The following is a 7,889-nucleotide window of genomic DNA, read 5'->3' on the forward strand; positions in this document are numbered from 1 at the left end:
ACACTCATTCAGTGTATTTATATTATTTCATTCAGTGTGCTTATATTATTGTACTACCATCAGATAGTGTTGTGCCATCCATTTCTGGATCTATGAAATCAGTCCTGTTGAACATTCTGTACTTCCTCAGCACCAAATGCCCAATATCCACCCTCTTTCTATCTCTGATAACCTGTCTTCTTAAACTTAACTCTTAAAATTCACTCATTAATGTTAGTTCATATTAGTGAGACCATACAGTATTTGTCCTTTTGTTTCTAACTAATTTCACTCTGCATAATGTCTTCAATGTTCATCCTTGTGATTGCTTCATGACTTTATTCTGTCTTACAGCTGTGTGATATTCCATTCAATGTATAGACCACTGTTTGTTTAACCACTCGTCCATTGATGGATTTGGAGCTGTTTCCATCTCTTGACAATTGTGAATAATGCTGCTATAAACATTGGAGTGCAAATGTCAATTTGTGTCCTTGCCTTCAGTTCCTCTGAATATATACCTAGCAATGGGGTTGCTGGATCATATGGAAAGTCTACACTTAGCTTCCTGGGTAACCATTAAACTGTCTTCCGGAGCAGTTGCACCTTTATTCCCACCAACAGTGAATAAGTGTGCCTCTTTTTCCTCATACTCTCCAGCATTTGTCCTTTTCTAATTTTTTTTTTGTAATGGCCATTCTAGTGGGGTTAGATGATATCTCATTGCATTTTGATTTGCATTTCACTAATAGTCAGTGAAGTTGAGCATCTTTTCATATGCCTTTTAACCATTTGTATATCCTCTTCTGAAAAGTGTCTGAACATGCTTTTTGCTCGTTTTTTCATTGGGTTGCTTGTTTTTTTGTTGTTGAGTTGTAGAAGTTCTTTATATATTCTGGATATTTAACCCTTATCTGATAACGTAGTTTCCAAATATAGTCTCCCATTGCATAGGCTGTCTTTTTACTTTCCTGACAAAGTTCTTTGATGCACAGAAGTGTTTGATTTGAGGAGATCCTATTTATTTATTTCTTTGTTTATTGCTCATGCTTTGGGTATAAGGTCTAGGAAACCACCTCGTAGCAGAAGATTTATAGGATATTTCTGTACATTTTCTTCTACAAGTTTTATGGTCTTAGCTCTAATTTTTAGGTCTTTGATCCATTATGAGTTAATTTTTGTATAGGGTATAAGATGTGGGTCCTCTTTCTTTCTTTTACATATGGATATCCAGTTCTCTAAACATCATTTACTGAAGAAGCTGCTATGTCCCGGTTGGGTTGGCTTGACTGCCTTATCAAAGATAAATTGTTTTAGATGAAAGGGTCTGTTTCTGAACCCTCAATTCAATTCCCTTGGTCAGTATATCTATCTTTCTGTTTTTACCACTGTAGCTTTGTAATATGCTTTGAAGTTAGGTAGTGTGATACTTCCCACTTCATTTTTCTTTCTCAAGATATTTTTAGGTATTTGGGGCACACTGTCCTTCCAAATAAATTTAGTTATTGATTTTTCTATTTCTGCAAAGTAAATTGTTGGGATTTTAATTGGCATTGCATTAAATCTATAAGTCAATGTGGGTCGAATTGACATCTTAACTATATTTAGCCTTCCAATTCATGAACACAGTATGCCCTTCCATTTATTTAGGACTTTCATTATTTCTTGTAGTTTTCCAGGTATAAGTGTTTTGTGTTTTAAGTTAAATTTATTCCTAAATATTTGATTCTCTTGGTTGCTATTGTAAATGGATTTTTTTCTTGATTTTTTCCTAAGATTGCTCATTGCTAGTGTATAGAAACCCCACTGATTTGGGGGAGTTGACCTTGTACTTTTCCACTTTGCTGAGCTCATTTATTACCTCTAGTAGCTTTGTTGTAGTTTTTTTGGGGGGATTTATGACATATAGTATCCTGTCATCTGCCAACAGTGAGTTTTATTTCTTTTCCAATTTAGATGTCTTTTATTTCTTTTTCTTATCTAATTGCTCTGGCTAGAACTTCCAGCATGATGTTGAATAACAGTGGTGACAGTGTAATCTTTGTCTTGTTCCTAATCTTAGAGGAAAAGCTTTCAGTCTTTCCCCATTGAGTATGATGTAGCTGCAGTTTTTTCATATAGTCCCCTTATTATGTTGAGGAAGTTCCCTTTTATTCTTATCCTTTGAAGTGTTTTCATCAAGAAAGCATGTTGAATTTTGCCAGATGCCTTTTCTGCTGAATCAAGATGATCATGTGTTTTTTCTGCTTTAATATATTGATGCAGAGTATTAAACTAATTGATTTTTTTTCAATTGAACCAGCCCTGCATACCTCAAATAAATACCATTTGGTCATAGTATATAATTCTTTTAATGTGTTGCTGGATTCAATTTGCAAGTATTTTGTTGAGAATTTTTGTATTTATATTCATTAAAGAGGTGGGTCTGTAATTTTCTTTTCTTGTAGTGTCTTTGGCTTTGGCGTTTTGGCTTCATAGAACGAGCTAGGTAGCTTACCCTCCTCTTCAAAATTTTTGAAGAGTTTGAGCAGCACTGGTACTAATTCTTTCTTGAATGCTGGGTAGAATTTGCTTGTGAAGTCATCTGGACTTCACTTTTTGGGAGCTTCTTGATGACCTATTCAGTCTCTTCATGTCACTAGTTTATTGAAGTCATCTATTCTTCTTGAATCTGTGTTGGTTGTTCATGCTTGCATTAGTTTACAAACTGCCAGAATGTGATATGCCATAAATGGAATGGCTTTAAAAAGAGAATTTAATAAGTTACAAATTTACAGTTCTAAGCCTATGAAAATGTCCAACCTAAGGCATTCAGGAAACAATACTTTAATTCAAGAAAGGTCGATGCATGTGGAACATCTCGTCAGCTGGAAAGGCATGCTGGTCGCTTGCTTCCGAGCTCCATTGTTTTCAGTCTCTGTTCCTGTGATGGGTCCTTACTTTGCTTCTCCGGAACTGACTTTCATCGCTTGGCTTCTCTTGACTTTCTCCAGGTTCTGGCTTGCTTAATATCTCATGGGAACATCTGCTGGGCTCCAAGCACATCCAAAAAGTCTGTCTCTGTTCTCCGAGTGTCACTATCTACGTTAGCTCTGTTCTCTCGGCTCTGTTTTTGTCGTCTCTGAGGCTTCTGTCATTCTTGACTCTCCCCGTATGTTTCGTCTTTTAAAGGATTCCAGTAACTAAACAAGACACACCTAGAGTGGAAGGAGTCATCTCTCCAACTAATCAAAGGGTCACACTCACAATTGGTCATGTCACATCTCCACGGAGATAATCCAATAAATTTACAACCCATGATATTGAATCAGGATTAAAACAAAAGGCTGCTCCCACAAGATTGGATCAAGATTAAAACATGGCTTTTTTGGGCTACATAATCTTTTCAAACTAACACACAATGCTTTTCTAGGCAGTTGTCCATTTCATCTACGCTGTCTAGTTTATTAGCACATAGTTGCTCATAGTATCTTATCATTACCTCCTTTATTTTTGTGGGTCAGTGGTTATGCCACTCCCCCATTTCTGATTTTATTTATTTGAATCCTCTCTCTTTATTTTTTTTTCTCTTTTTTCTTTGGTCAACTAGCCAAGAGTCCATCAATTTTATTGATTTTCATTTTCTCAAAGAATCAACTTCTGGTTTTGTAGATTCTTGCTATTGTTTTCACATTCTCAATTTCATTTATTTCTGCTCTAATCTTCATTATTTCTTTCCTCCTGTTTGCTTTGGGGTTAGTTTGTTGTTCTTTCTCTAATCCTTCCAAGTGAACAGTTAATTCCTTAATTTTTGTTCTTTCTTCTTTTTTATTATAGGCATTTAGGGCAATAAATTTCCCTCTCAGCACCACCTTTGCTGCCTCCTATAAGTTTTGATATGTTGTGTTTTCATTTTCTTTTGTCTTGAGATATTTGCTATTATTTCCTCTTTGACCAACTGGCTGTTTAATAGTGTGTTGTTTAGCCACTATATATTTGAGAATTTTCTGACCGTCTGCCTGTTATTGATTTCCAACTTCATTCCATTATAATCAGAGAAAGTGTTCCGTGTAATTTCAATCTTTTAAAATTCATTGAGACTTGCTTTGTGACCCAGCATATGGTCTATCTTTGAGAATGATCCATGAGCAGTTGAGAATAATGTGTATCCTCCTGTTGTAGGGTATAATGTTCTGTAAATGTCTGTTAAGTTTAGTTCATTTATCATATTATTCAAAATCTGTTTCCTTATTGCTCCTCTGTCTAGATATTCTTTCCATATATGAAAGGGGTATATTGAAGTCTCCAACTATTATTTTAGAGGTGTATTCTAGTTTGCTAGCTGCTAGAATGCAATATATCAGAAACAGAATGGCTTTTAAAAAGGGAAACTTAATAATTTGCTAGTTCACCATTCTAAGACCAAAAAAATGCCCCAATTAAAGCAAATCTATAAAATGTCCAAATTAAGGCACCAACAAGAGGTTACCTCCACTCAAGAAAGGTCAATGAAGTTCAGGGTTTCTCTCAACTGAAAAGGTATATGGTAAATATAGTGGCATCTGCTGGCTTTCTCTCCAGGCTTCTTGTTTCATGAGGCTCCCTCAGGGATGTATTCCTTCTTCATCTCCAAAGGTCTCTGGCTGTGTGGTTTCTATTATTCTTGTGGCTCTCTCATCATTCTGTCATCATTCTCTGCTCTCTCAGAATCTCAAATCTTTTCCAAAATGCTTCCTCTTTTAAAGGATTCCAGTACAGTAGTCAAGATCCACTTGGAATGGGTGGGGTCACATCTCTCTATTCAAAAGTTCTACACCATTGGGTGAGTCACATTTTTGTGGAGATAACCTAATTAAGTTTCCAACCTACATTATTGAATAGAGATGAAGAGAAACAGTTGTTCCCACAAGATTGGATCAGGATTAAAACATGGCTTTTCTAGGGCACATTAATCATTTCAAACCAGCCCAAGATGTCTGTTTCTCCCTTCAGTGTTTGCATTATGTATTTCAGGGCACTATGGTTCAGTGCATAAATATTTATGATTGTTATGTCTTTTTGATGAATGATTCCTTTTATTAATACATAGTGTCCTTCTTTGTCTCTTTTAATTGTTTTACATTTGAAGTCTAATTTGTCTGATATGTGTAGCTACTTCCACTCTTTTCTAGTTGTTGTTTGTGTGAAATATCTTTTTTCCACCTTTCACTTGCAGCCTGTTTTTGTCCTTGGGTCTAATGTGAGTCTCCTGTAGACAGCATATAGATGGGCCCTGTTTTTGTTTTTTTAATCCATTCTGCCAGTCTATGTCTTTTGATTGTGGAGTTTAATCCTTTAACATTTAATGTCATTACTTCTATCATTTTGTATTACCAAGTATTACCAAGGCAATACTTCTATCATTTTGACTTTTGTATTTTATATGTCATATCTTATTTTTTTCCTTCTTTTTACCTTTACTGGTAGCCTTCATTTTCTACACTCTTATTCAGACCTCTCTCCTGTCTCTTCCTATCTGCCTGTATTGCTCCCTTTACTATTTCTTGTAGAGCCAATCTCTTAGTCATAAACTCAGTGACCGCCTGAAAATAAAATATTTCAAACTCCTCTGTGTTTTTGAAGGACAGTTTTTACTGGGTGTAAAATTCATGGTTGGCAGTTTTTCTCTTTCAGAATCTTAAATGTATCATACCACTACCTTCTCATCTCCATGGTTTCTGCTAAGAAATCCACACATAGTCTTATGAAGTTTTCCTCATATGTGATGGGTTGCTTTTCTTTTGCTGCTTTCAGAATTCTCTCTGTCTTTGACATTTGACAATCTGATTAGTGTCTTGGAGTAGGTCTATTTGGATCTATTCTGTTTGAGATATGCTGTGCTTCTTGGACCTATAATTTTATGCCTTTCTTAGGATATGGGAAATTTTCAGTGATTATTTCCTCCCTTAGTCTTTCTGCCCCTTCTCCTTTATCATATATATATATTATTAAAAAATACATATATATATAAATATATATTTTTTTCATGGGCAGGCACCGGGAATCAAACCCTGGTCTCTGGCATGGCAGGTGGGAACTCTGCCTGCTGAGTCACCGTGGCCCGCCCCCTTGTCTTCTTTTGGGGGACACTCATAACACATATAATCATGCACTTCATATTCTCATTCAATTCCCTAAGAGGCTGCTCATGTTTTCCCTATCTGTTCTTTTGGTGCAGGATTTCAGATGTTCTTCCTTTAGTTCACTAATACTTTCTTCTGCTGTTGTAAATCTCCATTGTTTTTTTCATCTCTTCTATTGTACCTTTCATTCTCAGAAGCTCTTACACTTTTTTCACTTTCAAGTTCTTCTTTATGTTCACCCAATGCCTTTTTTATATCCTTCATCTCTTTTACCATATCTTCTTTCAACTTGATTTGATTTTTGATGTGATTTTGCATGTCCTTTCAAACATCCTTAATTAGTTGTTCCAACTCTTATATCTCATTTGAAATGTTGGTTTGTTCCTTTGACTGGGCCATATTGTTTTCCTAGTATGAGTTGTTATTTCTTGCTGGAGTCCAGGCAGGTGATTTCCTTAGTTACTTTATTCTGGAGTTCACTTTCTCTCTTTTTACTTAGAATTTTCTTGCTGGATGGCTTGGTTCTCTATCTGCTCTCTGACATTCAGTTCAACTTATTGTAGACCTCTAGCACAGCTTCTGTTTAACTGATCAGAAATTTTCAGTCCTTGTTTTTTTCTGGTTCTTTCCCCTGCCTTTATGGAAACTTCCTTGTAGAGTGTCCCTTCAGATATGATCTACCCCAGTCAGATTTGCCAGACCAGACAGGCCCCCTTCTCAGGAGGAGACTGTAACCAGCGTCAAGTTTTTTTGAGGGTGAGACCCAGCAAGTTATCAGAGTTTCCTATGAAGCCTCTAGACTCTGTGCTTTTCCTATCCTGCCTAGTATGTGGTGCTTTTCAGTCAGCACCTTCCCACCAGCATAAAGTGATGTGGGGCCTTTAATTCTCAGCAGCCTCTCCCTGCCAGTGGTGTGGCTGAGACAGATGCTGAGGTAGAAAGTGGGCTTAGGTCGCTTCTGTTTTCCAGCCCCTGGGGCATGACTTCCCTGAAGGAGGGCTGCTACTTGAGTTGGGCACCATCCTCCTCTTCTTGGGGAAGATGCGCCCTTTAGGGAATTATCCTCACTCACCTAACTAGTTACTTTGTCTCTCTGACATGCCTTAATTCCATCCTTGCCTGCCTGGGGCAGTGCTGAGGCCTGAGAATGCCTACAGATCCATCTAATGAGCTGTTAAGAAGTAAAAAAGAAAGGAAGGAAGGAAGGAAGGAAGGAAGGAAGGAAGGAAGGAAGGAAGGAAGGAAGGAAGGAAGGAAGGAAGGAAGGAAGGAAGGAAGGAAGGAAGGAAAGGAGGAAGGAAGGAAAGAAAAGACTTTTCAGAGCCTGACCCCAGGTACCAGGGTTTGCCAGTCAAGAGCTAGAGCTGGTTCACAGCTCTATTTGCACCCTTTACCTGGGGCCCAGTCTCTTTCTGTATTTTGTGCTCATCCAATTAAAAAAGCTTCTATTGTTGATTTTTTTCCAATCAGCCCTGTCCCCTCTCTGCCTGGGCAAAAAATTTCTGGTTCCTGTTGTGCTTACTCCAGGTTCACCTGTGCTCATGACCTGTTTTCAGTAGTTCGAATTTATTAATTCCACAGTTGGAGCTTGGTTGCGCTAACTTCCTTGTGCTTGCTAGGGTCTGTTTCTTTTTCCCTCAGGGAACAGCCTGCCATGCCCATGGGGGAGGGGCGCCAGCCTCCACAGCTTGGGAGACTTACAGTTCTGTATGGGATCTCAGCTATTCCATCCATTCCAGATTGGTGTACAATGTGTCTCCAGTCACTGAAGTCCCCCAAACTGTTGTTCCATACTGTTCCTGGCTATTT

Source organism: Tamandua tetradactyla, chromosome 4, assembly GCF_023851605.1.
Source record: "Tamandua tetradactyla isolate mTamTet1 chromosome 4, mTamTet1.pri, whole genome shotgun sequence".
In the NCBI taxonomy this organism is placed as follows: Eukaryota; Metazoa; Chordata; class Mammalia; order Pilosa; family Myrmecophagidae; genus Tamandua; species Tamandua tetradactyla.